The sequence below is a fragment of the Calidris pugnax genome, unplaced genomic scaffold (genome assembly GCF_001431845.1).
Source record: "Calidris pugnax isolate Ruff unplaced genomic scaffold, ASM143184v1 scaffold216, whole genome shotgun sequence".
In the NCBI taxonomy this organism is placed as follows: Eukaryota; Metazoa; Chordata; class Aves; order Charadriiformes; family Scolopacidae; genus Calidris; species Calidris pugnax.
Window position 1 is genome coordinate 37,876 of NW_015090954.1, and position 17,921 is coordinate 55,796.

Here is a 17,921-nt window from a genome sequence, read left to right on the forward strand (position 1 = left end):
CAGAAACCAAGCAACGGCGAAATAGCCTTCGAGGAAGGGGGCTACAATGTCTTTGTGTGATTTATATTTTAGAGCTTGTCACCATAGAACAGGTGAAATCAGGTAACTTTCACCACCAGCCATTAAGAGGGTCCTTCTTTCAACTTAAGGACTACCCAGCCCAGTGCATATCGGACATAGAAAATCAAGGCGTATATGTGTAGGCAAAGTCCCAAATTACAAAGAACAACTATGTATTAATAACGCACAATATAAAAGCCTACAAACTGGTTAATACCAGCCAGAAACGCCAACTAGATTTGTTTTGCTATCCAAGTAGCATCCTTAGCACAACAGAGTGAAGAATTTAATGTCAGTAGATAATATAAGATAGATCTTGTGCACTTATAAACCAACTGAAGTCCTTTAAGTCTTAAGTCCTTTAAGAATGTAATTCTTAATTACGAATGTATTGACTAGTTATCACTAGTTCACTTAATTACCTCAAGTTACACTAATTTGCACATGTTCACAGTGCCTTATATTTTCTATTTAAGTTTTAGAGATAATATATTTTAGCAAGTTTAGTCACTGCACCTTAAGTTTTCTACTCTTTATATGCACCTTAATGCACTTTATATATGCACTTAAATGCACTTCACTTTACTTGCACTTAAGATTGTATTTTAGCTAATTTAGTTAGGCATAGGGAGGGGGGAAATGTGGTAGTTAGGGTATGGCGACCGGAAGATCTCGCGCTGTACGGAAAGATAAGGCCCCTCTCCCAATAGCATTTAGTCCGTGATGAAAGCAGACGGAGGTGACGTTGTAAACCCATGCCATATAAGGCAGTGTCACTTATCAATAAACGCCATTTGCCGTCCACCACATTGGTGTCTGCGTGTCGATGGACCGAGCGACCTGGGGGTAGTCTCCCCCAAATGCATATATTCATATTCAAAACATATTGAAGCCTACTGAGGCCAAAATTTCAAGTGCTCTTATTTCAATCTTATGTCTTAAAACATAAATTTATTTGTTATTATTGGTCTGGCTTAATAAGTGTCTGAAAGAATGACAAACTGAAAATCTGCACACTCATAATGAAACTTCCTTGAATAAGTCAGGTTTTCCAGAGGATTCAGAAAACAGTTTGATTTTTCTTTTTCTCTCTCTAAAAAAAGCCAAAAATCTACATGCCTTCATTTAGTCATTTCATTTAGTCACTTAAAGGCAAACGGGTTCTAAGGGGTCACTTGGTGCTACTTAAGTTACTGTATTCCAAGCACTTTCAAAAAGATGTCCTTGATTTTCAGACTTATCATAGAAAAAATGTCATCAAAGAAAAATGAGAAAAATTGAACTCAGACAATGCTTCACCCTCCATTAAACCATGAAAATACACTCTACCCCTCTCGTTAATACAAATATGGAGATACTGACAACATTGGTTTGGGTAAAAATGACATGGAAAACTAGCATTACCAGCCACCTCCTCTAGATGAAAGCAGTTAATGTTTGTAGTGCTGTGCCACAGATCCTGTGCTGTTCTGTATTTAAGTCTCTGGCCATCATATTGATTTATTGTATTCAGATTAAAAAGAGAAAAATACAAAATAAACATAATATTTACCCCCAAATGAGCTACTATGAATATAAATTTGCTTACATGTTTATCATCCAGTTATTTATAACAAACAGGAATGAAACATGAATTCCACAGAGAAGACGTCTTTTCACAGTAATAACACTGTTACTTTATTGATCGTTTAAAATGAGTTATAAATATTTAAAATATCTGTGGCTCTGCATTCTGATGATATATATCTAAATTTCCTAGATAAATCCAAATGTCATTTTAAAATTGTATGACTGTCCTCAGGAAATAAGATACATGTAAAAGAGCTAGTTGAAAATGAAATTTAAAGGAAAAGCTCTGAAAGATTCTGTACATTCAGGTGTATGAAAAATTTGCACATTCTATAACACACTTCTGTGCAGGCAAAATGGTCATTTAGGGCAGCATTAACTATGTAATATGTGATGTTTAGTAGCTCATTAGAACACATATTTGAGCACCTAATGCAGTACAAACCATGCTTTTAAAAAATAAGTCTTCCAGAAGGTGCCATCACAAGTTCAGAGCACCATCCCCACAACACTAAACTCTCCCCCAGAGAAGTCTCCAAAAATGAATGGATCTCCAGAACGTAGTTGGAGCCTGCACTGGGAAACAATTGTCCTTGCCAAGAACACTCATTGCCAAAGCTCCTGCAGTTGCCACACCAGCCATGAAACACCCTTAGCTCCATATTGTCCCTGTCCCATACGGAGCGTGGCTGAGGTCTTCCATCTTTCCCATGTCCAGTGGCATCAGCAAGGGGAATCACTGCTAGCTCTCCTGCCTCCCCTCAACAGTAAGTGTAGCCTTATGACAGTCAAGGATTAATGAAGATTTAAGTTTCTTCTATCAGGTATCAAGAAAAATAATTTTCTGCCTCTGCACTGAGTACAAACAAAATGATAGATATATGTGTGTGTACATATCTATCTATTTCTCCCTGTAGGTACAGAGCCTGGAATCAGCCAGCTGTGGAGGTGTTTTGAAAGCAGGTATTGTCCTTCTGGCCTTTTCTGAGCAGCACACAGGACAGACCCAAAGCAGCCCACCCCAGGAGGGTGTCTGAAGCAGGCCTTGGGTCTTGGCCAATAAGTGTTTTCATCTGTTCCATTTTCACTGCTCATTTTCCTGCAAACTGAGAAAGGGAGAAGCCCTTGTCCTGCTTTCTGGTTTGCAGTGGAGTCATACTGACTGGGTGAGTAGGAGCCTACAGCCACCACCTGCTCCTGCTCCAAAAAGCTTCAGGTACCATCCCTGTAGATGCTGAAAATGTGTTTTGGATGTTTACACAAGGAAAAATAGTCTGATGACACAGGTCCAGTGCTCTGAACCATACAAGAAGGATAAAAACAATTGGAGGCATGGAAATTAAAGTGACGTCAAGCAGAAAAACTATACAAAAACGCATTCAAATATGTGTCTTAAGAGAAGAGTCTGAAAGATAAAATCAATTGTTAGATCACTGAGCTGTGACCTGGAAGTAACAGGATAGATCATGTTAGTATCATCTAGATCACAGTTCACTTGGATTTTCCTTTTCACAATTAAAGAATCGATAGGGGATGGATTTCATGAAGCTTCCTTCACATAGAGTCCAAATTGGAACCAGCTGCAGTGTGCCTGATCTTGTGTTGTTTACTTAAGAACAGGATACATTGATTAGGAGAGTTTTCCTGTCCATGAATCCAGAGGCAAGTCTGATGCACCATAAAGTAAGAAGAAAATTACATACTAAAAAGGTCTCAAAAACCTTGAACCAAAAGTGCAGGTTAATTGAAACCCAGAATACAGCCAGTCACTTTCAAAAGTGACCAAAGAGAAACCACCCCTCACAAAGTGAAGGCAAATCTGAAGAAGTCTGAGAGACTCCGTTTTGTTAGTAATTCCTGCTTTTGGAAGGGGTAGGGTCAAAAATCATGCTGTACTCTTTTATATCAGTATGGGCAACCTCATCCTGGGATGTCTTCAAGCCACTATCACTTGTCAAAATTCTGCTTACTATTAAAAATAACTGGCCTTTCTTGGAACACCTAAGGCAAGCCTGTTTCTTATGCACATGTTCTTTTCAGGTGGGATACGCTTTCCTCCTGGTGGAAGTGCAATCCAGTGCTGTGGGAAAGATTTACTGTTGGTCTTTGGAATGAATGTTTCTTCCTACTTGTCTTTGTAATACTCATTTTGTGCATTTCATTGCAATTCAGTTTGCAAGTTGGTTCAAGAGATGGCGTTTTGGAACTAACAGCTGCATGAAGGATTCTGCTTCTGTTTATGTTCCTGCAGGTCTGGCACAATCCCATAAAACACCCCTTGGTGTCAATGAGCATTTAACAGTAGTTGAATTTAATCAATGACAACAGCCCTACTCCATTATAATTTAACAGTATGGTGTCTGGGGAGAGTATTGAAAATGACAATATGCACAGTAGAAAGAGGGTAACATAATTTGTTATTTCAAGATGGGTCACGTTCAGCTGCCTGAGCTGTGGTTGGTTGTTGTTCCGTCTCCCTTCCCCGCTACCCCTGACGGCTGAAAACAAACCAGGAGAGGAGAGGAGAAGGCAAGCTCTCTTTGCTGTGTCTGTACAGTGACTGCTTCAATAATGCTTTTATCAAGATCTAGGCCAGAATGTGCTTGTATCAGATAAACAACAATATTCCTCTAATGAATCCCACTGCCTTTTTGAGAACCTGAAGTTAAGCCTTGTTTTGCTGCAGTACAAAGAGAATTCTTCTTAAGCACAGAGGCCTTACAGTAATAAAATAAAATTCTCACCACTATTACAGTCATGGCCAGACACAAAATACATCAACTTTGTGCTTTTTTTCCACAGATCTTTTGGCAAAACACTGTCCAATTCACAGCAGGAATTAATAGTATCTAATATTTCAAAAATCAACAGTTTAATTAACATTAACAGGGTGATTAGCTCCCTTTGTAGCTGAATTAACAATTAACATTAACAGCATTATTATTTGGGTGATTAGCTCCCTTTGTAGCTGAATTAAAATCACACATTTAATGGGAACAGTGAAGTGCCAACCCCTCCCCCCCCTCCCAAAACCAAACCCAAAAGAAAAGGAGAAGCCAGCTGGCTTGGGTATCCTTTACCAGATCATGTTGGAAATTCAGAAGTGCAGTGTTGATAGTCCTCTCCTGGCTAATTGTACAATTAGGGTTGTATTACACATCCCGTAGAAGGTGTGTGCCTAATGAAATGACTAATGTGCTGTTAGGCATTCATTATCTTGCTCATTGTTCATTAGCTGTGACCCTTCTTCTGCAGCAGCGGCACAGGACCATGGATTGGGAGCTGTCTGGCACATTCTGTGCAAGCCCCTGCGAGGGGGCACATAAAGCCTGGGGGTTTCCTTACGTGCAAGGACCCACACATGTTCTGCAAACTCTTGCTTTGGGTCCCCTCACAGCTGAGGGAGGAGGAAGCACAACTTTAGGGGAAGCCCTGGGAAGACAAGGAGCTGCACAGGGAGTCCCAGGAGGGAGCCTCAAACAGCCCCCGGAGCCTTTGGTGTGAGACACCCCCACAGGAATCCACAATCAGCCTTTGGCTGATCTGAAGATGGTTCACTCTAACTGAGACACTTACTGCACCAGCACATGAAATGACTCTCCTTACAACTACATGGAAGCCTCTACTTTTTCTGATACATTGGCCTTTAACTGCATTTCCTAAACAAGCATTTTATCTAGTTGGCAGGTTTAAGACCTTGAAGTTCCATTACAAAGGCTGACACAGGAGTCACTGGCTCCAAGTTATTTCCTTCAAAACTATGTGAAATTTAAGATGAAGAAAAAGAGCAAGGTAGAAAGTATGAACTTTTAGCCATGCTTGGAGCCAAGGTTTTCCCTCTCCCACACCCTTGTTATAATTTTAATTTGAAAATGGTCACAAAACCTTCCCTTCTTTAAAATGGACAGCTCTCAACAGGCCAAAGCCTGCTTAACCTTAGAGCAGCAAAAGGTTTCTTGCTCTTATCTTATTTATTTTCTTGCAGAGATGTACCAGTTTGGTGAATGAAGAGATAGAAAGGCAAATGAAACCAAAAAAAGCAGGTGCCTGGGGTTAAGGTCTCTTCATATCTACAAAGAAAGGTTACACATTCATTAACTCTTTTGCTGCTTAAAGTGCGTTAGAATTCCATGGTTAGCCCTGTGTAATTAATGTAGCAGAGTCTGCTTCCTAATTTCTTGCACATGGTATCATGAGATTTGTGTCTCTATATCCTCATTGCAACGAAATATTCAGCATCTGTTTTTGTTCAGTTGTCAAGTGTCACCAAAGCCACATAAACCAGAGTTGGCTGCCACAACTGACCATGTAAAGCAGCTGATCACGATCTGGAAGCCACTGTCCATACAATTAATGTTTCAGTCTGCGGGTATTGGTCAGGAGCCAACATGGTGCAGAAATTACTAGTGATGGCTCACACTTTTCCCTTCTGTTATTCAATTTTTTTTCCTGCTCTCAGGGCAGAGCTGCCAACATTGAAGCATCAAAGGAAACTGAGACACTTTACCTCTTGCCCTGTTATTCGAATTGATTATGTGAAAACATATGCAACATCCTTTTTCATGTTTCCAAAGATAAGCTGCACTCTTGATGCTGAAGGTGAAACTGCTTGTGAGGCTCAGTATGGTCTGTAGACAGACCAACCTTCACTCTTTGCTTTTCATGTTCTCTTATGAGGAGCAAAGTACAACAACCAACCATCTTTTTCCTCTCAGTTTCATGCAGGAGGACCAAATCTGCGTGTAAAGTGTAACATCTACTAATGGCACCAAGCAGAAGGCACATCATACTTCTGCTCTTTGGAAGGACCTGACTCTTAGCAAGAGGAAGGCATCTTCTACTTCCAGTCCTGAACTCCCTCTGGAAAGGCTGACTTTGGGTCTTTGCCTTCCAGACCTATCCAGAAAAGTGTTTCTATATTTGTGTGTGTTGCTTGTCCCATAGGATTTGGTTAGACCTTGAGCTTTGTCCAACAGAATCAGAATTCTGTTTTGCATTAGACGAACCTAAGCAGTTTTTAAGAAAAAAGCAAAGAAGTGTGGCCTGTCAAAAAAAAAAAATCTATTGGCCATCAATAGATCCCATTTAAAATCAGATACAGAGACTGGATCCATTTTTTGCACATTCTCTGTAAGGAACTGTATCTCGAGCAGTACATTTATTAGGCATATAAACCAATGAACACAGTATAATGCTCTGCCAATGCACTGATGGTATCTTCTGAGCCAAATATTCCCCAGGAATAAATAATCCTCTTAGAAACTACATTTACAAAACAGAAAGTGACTGCCTAATTACGAGCGCGTTTTAAGCTCCCAGGTTTATTTCATCTGCTAATAGTATTTTGAGTACCCTGAAATGATGCTCTGACATAAAACAGTCGTTTGCTTCCCTCTTCCCCATCAGCCCATTTTCAATAAGTCATGCAAAAGCCAGAGGACCAACTTTGCACTGGAACTGCTTTAGTAGGGGGAAAAATGAAAATAACTGCCTGGATGGGAGAGTGGCCATTTGGCAATGCCTGAGATGTGAACTGCAGCCACGCACGGCCTGTCACAGCAACCTCTGTTGAAGGGCACCCACCAGGCTGATGAGAAGTCTTCATTGCATGCCTGATTTCAACAATGAAGTTGAGCAAAATGTTATCAGTAACATTCACAGTGTGTCCACGTGAACACAGAAAAAAAAGTGGATTTGGGGGAAGTGTGAAAAGACAATGGCTGTTCCTCTAGCTTCTTCTACTTGCTCTCAAGGGACCTATATTTTGTGTACTTCCAAGACATCTTCTCAGCAAAGACATTAAAGCTCAGTTTATCTGAACTGTCTTAGAATTGGAGCTTTCAGCCTTCAAGGTTGATGAAGAATTTCAGGCTTGATATGTGAGAAAATGAGAAAAAAAAAAAAAGAGCAATGTGTTCTTATAAAACACACCTTCCCCTTGCTCACAGAAGAAGGATCGTGTGATGGCAAAAGCCTGCCTCCGCGTGGAGCCTTTCAAAGCCCTGGGCTCTCTGTGCCCAGACCCGTTGCTGAGACCACGCCTGGATGTATGATCCACCACAGACAGGTTTTTAGAGCGATCTCCTGGATATTTATGCTGGAAAGGTGTAACAGAAATGACCACAAAGGCCATGAAGCAACCAATCCAAGAGTTCCCAGAAATCACAATGTCCTTGTGCTTTGGTTCTTCAATGAGTGTTCAGGTGCCAAAGGTTCAGTGCTACATCTGTGCCATCTGCGCAAGGCAGTGCAATCTGTTTCTCTGAGCTATTAGTGAGTTATTCTAACACATGTGGGCCTGACCCTCAGAGCTTCCTTGGAGCTAAAGACATCATAGGGTTTTGGGAAAATAGAAAGATTTTCATGTTTTTTTCTGTTTAACAGCATTTCCCTCATCTGCCCCTACCCTTAGTGAAGAAAACTTGGAACAAGATGCTGTAAGGCTGGATGTAGAGAAACAGAAAAAGAGTAGCTTCTGCAAAATCTGGTCCCAATGAGATAACTATCTACCAGGTGGCTGAGGAAATTTGAGGATATTTGAGAAAATTTCTTCTGCTGATATGCTTCTTTGAGTAAGAAACAGGTGCTGCTTCCAACAAAAGCTTTATCACAAACAAGTGTTTCTTGTAAAAATATCCTCCAGGTGCAAAAGTAAGTGTGTGTCTGTGCATTTGTGTATGTCAGGAAGCAGTGTTATATAATGAATTTTTTTGTAATTTTTCCATAAAATTATACTTTTATGAGTGTATAAGCTTACACAAATGCAGCATGTGCAAAATTACCACAAGATGAAAAATCACACATTTAATGGGAACAGTGAAGTGCCAACCCCTCCCCCCCCTCCCAAAACCAAACCCAAAAGAAAAGGAGAAGCCAGCTGGCTTGGGTATCCTTTACCAGATCATGTTGGAAATTCAGAAGTGCAGTGTTGATAGTCCTCTCCTGGCTAATTGTATAATTAGGGTTGTATTACACATCCTGTAGAAGGTGTGTGCCTAATGAAATGACTAATGTGCTGTTAGGCATTCATTATCTTGCTCATTGTTCATTAGCTGTGACCCTTCTTCTGCAGCAGCGGCACAGGACCATGGATTGGGAGCTGTCTGGCACATTCTGTGCAAGCCCCTGCGAGGGGGCACATAAAGCCTGGGGGTTTCCTTACGTGCAAGGACCCACACATGTTCTGCAAACTCTTGCTTTGGGTCCCCTCACAGCTGAGGGAGGAGGAAGCACAACTTCAGGGGAAGCCCTGGGAAGACAAGGAGCTGCACAGGGAGTCCCAGGAGGGAGCCTCAAACAGCTCCCGGAGGCTTTGGTGTGAGACACCCCCACAGGAATCCACAATCAGCCTTTGGCTGATCTGAAGATGGTTCACTCTAACTGAGACACTTACTGCACCAGCACATGAAATGACTCTCCTTACAACTACATGGAAGCCTCTACTTTTTCTGATACATTGGCCTTTAACTGCATTTCCTAAACAAGCATTTTATCTAGTTGGCAGACTTAAGACCTTGAAGTTCCATTACAAAGGCTGACACAGGAGTCACTGGCTCCAAGTTATTTCCTTCAAAACTATGTGAAATTTAAGATGAAGAAAAAGAGCAAGGTAGAAAGTATGAACTTTTAGCCATGCTTGGAGCCAAGGTTTTCCCTCTCCCACACCCTTGTTATAATTTTAATTTGAAAATGGTCACAAAACCTTCCCTTCTTTAAAATGGACAGCTCTCAACAGGCCAAAGCCTGCTTAACCTTAGAGCAGCAAAAGGTTTCTTGCTCTTATCTTATTTATTTTCTTGCAGAGATGTACCAGTTTGGTGAATGAAGAGATAGAAAGGCAAATGAAACCAAAAAAAGCAGGTGCCTGGGGTTAAGGTCTCTTCATATCTACAAAGAAAGGTTACACATTCATTAACTCTTTTGCTGCTTAAAGTGCGTTAGAATTCCATGGTTAGCCCTGTGTAATTAATGTAGCAGAGTCTGCTTCCTAATTTCTTGCACATGGTATCATGAGATTTGTGTCTCTATATCCTCATTGCAACGAAATATTCAGCATCTGTTTTTGTTCAGTTGTCAAGTGTCACCAAAGCCACATAAACCAGAGTTGGCTGCCACAACTGACCATGTAAAGCAGCTGATCACGATCTGGAAGCCACTGTCCATACAATTAATGTTTCAGTCTGCGGGTATTGGTCAGGAGCCAACATGGTGCAGAAATTACTAGTGATGGCTCACACTTTTCCCTTCTGTTATTCAATTTTTTTTCCTGCTCTCAGGGCAGAGCTGCCAACATTGAAGCATCAAAGGAAACTGAGACACTTTACCTCTTGCCCTGTTATTCGAATTGATTATGTGAAAACATATGCAACATCCTTTTTCATGTTTCCAAAGATAAGCTGCACTCTTGATGCTGAAGGTGAAACTGCTTGTGAGGCTCAGTATGGTCTGTAGACAGACCAACCTTCACTCTTTGCTTTTCATGTTCTCTTATGAGGAGCAAAGTACAACAACCAACCATCTTTTCCCCTCAGTTTCATGCAGGAGGATCAAGTCTGCATTTAAAGGGTAACATCTACTAATGGCACCAAGCATACTTCTGCTCTTTGGAAGGACCTGACTCTTAGCAAGAGGAAGGCATCTTCTACTTCCAGTCCTGAACTCCCTCTGGAAAGGCTGACTTTGGGTCTTTGCCTTCCAGACCTATCCAGAAAAGTGTTTCTATATTTGTGTGTGTTGCTTGTCCCATAGGATTTGGTTAGACCTTGAGCTTTGTCCAACAGAATCAGAATTCTGTTTTGCATTAGACGAACCTAAGCAGTTTTTAAGAAAAAAGCAAAGAAGTGTGGCCTGTCAAAAAAAAAAAATCTATTGGCCATCAATAGATCCCATTTAAAATCAGATACAGAGACTGGATCCATTTTTTGCACATTCTCTGTAAGGAACTGTATCTCGAGCAGTACATTTATTAGGCATATAAACCAACGAACACTGCATAATGCTCTGCCAATGCACTGATGGTATCTTCTGAGCCAAATATTCCCCAGGAATAAATAATCCTCTTAGAAACTACATTTACAAAACAGAAAGTGACTGCCTAATTACGAGCGCGTTTTAAGCTCCCAGGTTTATTTCATCTGCTAATAGTATTTTGAGTACCCTGAAATGACGCTCTGACATAAGACAGTCGTTTGCTTCCCTCTTCCCCATCAGCCCATTTTCAATAAGTCATGCAAAAGCCAGAGGACCAGCTTTGCACTGGAACTGCTTTAGTAGGGGGAAAAATGAAAATAACTGCCTGGATGGGAGAGTGGCCATTTGGCAATGCCTGAGATGTGAACTGCAGCCACGCACGGCCTGTCACAGCAACCTCTGTTGAAGGGCACCCACCAGGCTGATGAGAAGTCTTCATTGCATGCCTGATTTCAACAATGAAGTTGAGCAAAATGTTATCAGTAACATTCACAGTGTGTCCACGTGAACACAGAAAAAAAAGTGGATTTGGGGGAAGTGTGAAAAGACAATGGCTGTTCCTCTAGCTTCTTCTACTTGCTCTCAAGGGACCTATATTTTGTGTACTTCCAAGACATCTTCTCAGCAAAGACATTAAAGCTCAGTTTATCTGAACTGTCTTAGAATTGGAGCTTTCAGCCTTCAAGGTTGATGAAGAATTTCAGGCTTGATATGTGAGAAAATGAGAAAAAAAAAAAAAGAGCAATGTGTTCTTATAAAACACACCTTCCCCTTGCTCACAGAAGAAGGATCGTGTGATGGCAAAAGCCTGCCTCCGCGTGGAGCCTTTCAAAGCCCTGGGCTCTCTGTGCCCAGACCCGTTGCTGAGACCACGCCTGGATGTATGATCCACCACAGACAGGTTTTTAGAGCGATCTCCTGGATATTTATGCTGGAAAGGTGTAACAGAAATGACCACAAAGGCCATGAAGCAACCAATCCAAGAGTTCCCAGAAATCACAATGTCCTTGTGCTTTGGTTCTTCAATGAGTGTTCAGGTGCCAAAGGTTCAGTGCTACATCTGTGCCATCTGCGCAAGGCAGTGCAATCTGTTTCTCTGAGCTATTAGTGAGTTATTCTAACACATGTGGGCCTGACCCTCAGAGCTTCCTTGGAGCTAAAGACATCATAGGGTTTTGGGAAAATAGAAAGATTTTCATGTTTTTTTCTGTTTAACAGCATTTCCCTCATCTGCCCCTACCCTTAGTGAAGAAAACTTGGAACAAGATGCTGTAAGGCTGGATGTAGAGAAACAGAAAAAGAGTAGCTTCTGCAAAATCTGGTCCCAATGAGATAACTATCTACCAGGTGGCTGAGGAAATTTGAGGATATTTGAGAAAATTTCTTCTGCTGATATGCTTCTTTGAGTAAGAAACAGGTGCTGCTTCCAACAAAAGCTTTATCACAAACAAGTGTTTCTTGTAAAAATATCCTCCAGGTGCAAAAGTAAGTGTGTGTCTGTGCATTTGTGTATGTCAGGAAGCAGTGTTATATAATGAATTTTTTTGTAATTTTTCCATAAAATTATACTTTTATGAGTGTATAAGCTTACACAAATGCAGCATGTGCAAAATTACCACAAGATGATTAAGTGATTTAGTTCATCTGCTCTGAGTCAGGTCAATCATGTCAAGATTACTCTCAAAGGGAAATGCTTGCCTAATTTTTTTTCAGTGAAAGAATATAAATAAAAAATGTACCATTCAGGAAAAGTTTAGGTTTGTTTTTCCCAAATTTAAATGTTACAGTTCAAACAGAGGACTGCTTCTAGTTTTGATATTTATTTTTTTTAAAATTTGCTATTTTTCTAAAGGTAGCCTTTCCAAAAGAATATGTGTACCATAAAAAAAAAAAAAAAAAATCTGATCACTTTCTGGAGTGAACTTTCATCATTTCGGAAGCCTTACTCAGTTCTGAAGTCCACTTATCCTTTAGGAATGCTATGTCAGTTACAGAAACACAAAAACACAGCCAAAAGGATTTAAGGTGGCTTTGTTAACTGGGTACATTTTTATTATCATACTGCAAACATTGGCTAGGAACGGAGTGAAAAAGAGGGTTCCCCTAGATTACCACTGATGAACATACCAGCTCCAGTGTTTTGTATCTTAGTAGTTATCATCTCTTTATTACAAGTTCTGTTCTTTCATCTGCATGCCTTGATGGGTTTTCACGTGTCCTCTGTAATTTGGTGATAATGGAATGAACTTGTCATCCTCTGCACATTTTGGATATGCATATATCTTCTGAACACAAAGGAGAAGATAGAATGAAGAGGACAAGAACCACCCACACGGAAATCAAAACTGAAGAGACATGGGAACCTTTCTTGTGCTGAAACTGGGAACCATGCCTGTTCAAGCAGACCATCACCACCTGCCTAACTCCATAGTATGTGGCAGCCAGTGAAATGTGCAAAGGCTTGTGTCCTGCTGTTAATTATAGACCTGTGAGATCCCTCGTTAGAGATTGCTCTGTGTTTATTGAACAGATGTTTTTGTATATGGCAACAGATAATATTTTATTTTATAACATTATGAGTTGAAACCTCAGGGCTAAGCTGTCAGCATCAGATACAAATGACCATTGTAATTAATACAGCCACTAATACTTCTACTTCTTTGAAAGCTCAGCGTGTTCTGGCACCATTGTCGTCAGAGTGTCTGGACCAGAAAGCAGCGAGCAGCTCCTGAGGCTGTTTTAACACTTCCCATTTCCCCAGGGTAGGCTGAGTGAGGGCTTTCCAAAATTTCCCCAGTTTGTGTGAAACTTTTACGGCAAATGCAATGCCCTAAGGAAATGCAGAGATATTTGGGATTATTTTGGGTGGGGGAAGGGAGGCAGGGTACACCAAGACGACTAACGAAAAGACTGTTTCATATATTTTTATTAAATGTAGATCATCTGGAACTGGCGTAGCAGTGAAAGAATATTTTACTGAAATTGCTCATCACAAGAAGATGTGTTGAATGGCTTTTGTAAAAGACTGAAAATGAGTAGATAACAAAAGGCACAAGTAGCCTGTATATCTACTTAAAGAAAGGACAGCTGATTTTATGAGGAGTTGACAAGACTCTTAATTTCTCCCTTATATAGCAAAAATAAATAATATATAAAATGCGCTCGAGTAGCTTTTGTAGAAAAATATATACGGGTACCACATATCAAAGACAAAAAGAAAGTGAAGAAAGTTTATAAATTAAAAAGCCACTGTACATTGAAATTGCTAGCACTCCAAGGCTGAGGAAAGGCTTCATCTAGGAAGCCAAAGACAAGATTTAAACACTTAGATCTTTATTGAGTCTTCCAGGTGTTTTTAGTGTCCCATGTGAAGTGCAACCACCACTTGTTCTATGAATTTCATATCTACTAAACATTTTTATTTTGGTTAGTCTAACATGGAGTTGTGTTTAACATGGCAGGTTTAGTCCAGCTCCTTGACAGAAATGAGTCACCACAAATATTTATTGAGAATGACAGAATTTAGTAGCATTTGATTCAGTCACTGAACAGACTTTAGGAAGTTCTAACTTGCTTCCGAGGTAGCAACTCAGCCATCTTTCAGAATTATCTCCTGCAAAACCCATTAAGTGAAATCCTATCCCACTTCCCTGTTCTGGGTGGATTTCCTTTCCTTCCTATGTGTAACATACGGTGTTATCTGACCCAAAAAAGAAGAAATGGAAAACGCTTCTGCTAACCGTGAAAAAATAAACCTCCTGGTAGAGTTTAGATCTAGAAATGCCATGGCATACTTTATCATACATTGCCTTTTTGACCTGCCAGACACAAGAATAGTGCTTAAGATAGGGATTAAGAGCAATTTTAAATCAAACAACTCTATGGCCCTAGTAACTGAGAGAACAAAGTCAAATAGTATCAAAACAAATCAAACCCAACCCCTACTCATGGTTTTAAATACAATGTACTACCACTGCATTCCTCTAAAATGTTACATATTCCATGTGGCTCCTCTCTTTCTCCTTTTTCATGTACCATTTCCCAGGTCAAGAAGAAACAGGAAGCAAAAACAGAATGAGAAGCATTAAGATTTTTAGGGGCCTGATGACAGACCAAAAGTCCTAATGCTCTGGCTGCAGATTATGAAAGCTCACTTAAAAATTGTTTATAAATTGAATGAATCGAAGGGGATAGTTTTTCTTCCAGAAGAACACGAGGATTTAAAATGATCTTTATCTCTTCCCACACAGACACCAGCAGTGGAGGTATTAAAGGTCTCATCTGGGAAGGGAAGACACTCGCTCTGTCCTTAACCACAAAAGACATTTTCATTCCAGGTTCCTCTTGTGAAAGTACAATAAGGAGGAAGAAACATGCTTCAAACATAAAGAGTAGTAAGTCATGTTCTTTTACACAACTGAATCATGGTTGACATGTAGCTGTAATTTCACTTACATTTATTCAGCCAAACAACTCTTGAGGCTGAAGTTTTACATTTACCTACAAATAATCTAGGAGGTAAGGGAATGTTGGAGCAGCCATTGTCCAGGCTTGGATGTGCAGAAAGCAAGTGTGAAACACAGAGGGCACTTGATGTCTCTTCCAAGCTCTCAGGCCTGTTGGAAAGTGCTGTGTCTCCTCCTGGCTTTTTGTGCGTTCCCACCTACTTGCTGGCTAGACGATGAGAGGAACAGAAAAGGCCTTGACTGCTTAGCAACAACCAAAAACATTAGTGGCTGCCAACACTATTGTCATCCCAAATCCAAGACATAGCCCTACACCAGCTTGCAAGCAAGAAAATGAACTCCATCCCGGCTGAAACCATGACAAGCAGGTCTCCACAAGACTAAATATTCCATCTTAAACCAGCCAATGCTACTTGGAAAAACTCTGGAGCAGCGTATGCCCTCATGGCAGCACTGATGAAGGCCAAGAGGGGTTTTAAAATAAAACATGCTGCAGAAACAGAGAGAACAGTCAGCCCAGCTAAAAGAAACTCAGCTGTAGTCCATGAGTGGTAGGATGTGCCACTTCTATACGGTGGTTAAATGGGTGTGTCGTATGCCCTCATGGCAGCACTGATGAAGGCCAAGAGGGGTTTTAAAATAAAACATGCTGCAGAAACAGAGAGAACAGTCAGCCCAGCTAAAAGAAACTCAGCTGTAGTCCATGAGTGGTAGGATGTGCCACTTCTATACGGTGGTTAAATGGGTGTGTCAGGGCCTGGAGGGAAGCAGCTGCAAACCATGATTAATTTCTGTGCGTGTGTTATGTGCTTAGAGTGGTAAAATAAGTATTTGTCAGGAATCTGAAGGTAAAAGGATAGGTACAGAATTGAGTGGAAAGAAAATCCTTTGTTGTTAAATGTTCATGTCACTGGTCAAGGAAGTTGAAATAAACATCTCTCGGTCATCAGGTGGTATATGCAGATGAGTTTGTACAAGGAAGTTGAGTTATCAGACATCTTCCACCAAATTGCTTCTACATTGGGTCGCTGTCTCACCGATGTCCAATTTTGCATATTGATGCGGAAGCAGAGGGAAAACAACTCTCAGTCTATCAAAATGTGCTGCCCTTTCTCAGCCCGTCACTGACTGTGTAGCAAATTGAGTCCACACAAAAGCATGCAGAGGATCCGATCATCTAAATGACAACAATTTCTCCTCCCTGCTGTGGGCAGAACTATTTGTCTGTCTTAATTTTGATTGATGCTTCTAGGCAGGAAAAACAGTGGAATTGACGGAAAACAACCCACATGCACAGTGTGAATACATTAGAATGAATTTATTCATCTTCCATAGGCAAAAACATATTTTTCCTTTTGAGCTTAATAGTGAGCTTGAGAATATAGTGCATTAATTTGGAACATTCACCTACAACTTTTCCATCTATACTGTTCTTATACTATGAATTCTTATAAATGGACAAGACTATGTAAAGCCATATAGCTTGGTGAGTGAATACTGGTTCCATGTGTCAATGCTGTGTTTTGTTTTATAGAATTTTCCTGCACCCTGTTCCTTTGCCTCAGATATATGAACATGTCAAGTCATAATTTGCTCCAGGGACAATGACAGTCCCCAATTTCTGTCTAGACATTTTCAGTTGTTGAGAACTTCTAGCTAAATAGCCTTCTAGAAAGGTGAAAAATAGAACATAAAACTGACAGTACTGTATGGACAGGAGTGGAAGACATTTCTTTCCTTGAAAGGAGATAATAGGAGAAGGAAGGGTAGATGCTTAAATGACAGTTTATCTGCCCATAATAATGACGTATGGATTTCTGTAAGGTTTTTTGAGTACTTAAATGCAGAATGGAGTTCCACAGGGAAGATGAAACACGGAGCAAGGAAAAGGCAATTCATTAAAATCTTAGAGCAAATAAAACTCCTGTTAGACACATTGCAGCACTTGGGCGTTATGGGATCTCAGTGAGAGAGATGAGGTCTCATCTCTGGGCTAGAGCTAATTTTGGGGCTATTCCAACCCACAAGCACTTTCTTTCACCATGTCACAGCACAGAGGCATCCAAATTGTTCCTAAGAGGGATGGCACAGTTCTCTTCACAGCTGCAGACTCTGACTTGCATATAGGTACGTAGAAGAGTGTAAATCACCCCTTCCCATCTTCCATAGGCAAAAACATATTTTTCCTTTTGAGCTTAATAGTGAGCTTGAGAATATAGTGCATTAATTTGGAACATTCACCTACAACTTTTCCATCTATACTGTTCTTATACTATGAATTCTTATAAATGGACAAGACTATGTAAAGCCATATAGCTTGGTGAGTGAATACTGGTTCCATGTGTCAATGCTGTGTTTTGTTTTATAGAATTTTCCTGCACCCTGTTCCTTTGCCTCAGATATATGAACATGTCAAGTCATAATTTGCTCCAGGGACAATGACAGTCCCCAATTTCTGTCTAGACATTTTCAGTTGTTGAGAACTTCTAGCTAAATAGCCTTCTAGAAAGGTGAAAGATAGAACATAAAACTGACAGTACTGTACGGACAGGAGTGGAAGACATTTCTTTCCTTGAAAGGAGATAATAGGAGAAGGAAGGGTAGATGCTTAAATGACAGTTTATCTGCCCATAATAATGACGTATGGATTTCTGTAAGGTTTTTTGAGTACTTAAATGCAGAATGGAGTTCCACAGGGAAGATGAAACACGGAGCAAGGAAAAGGCAATTCATTAAAATCTTAGAGCAAATAAAACTCCTGTTAGACACATTGCAGCACTTGGGCGTTATGGGATCTCAGTGAGAGAGATGAGGTCTCATCTCTGGGCTAGAGCTAATTTTGGGGCTATTCCAACC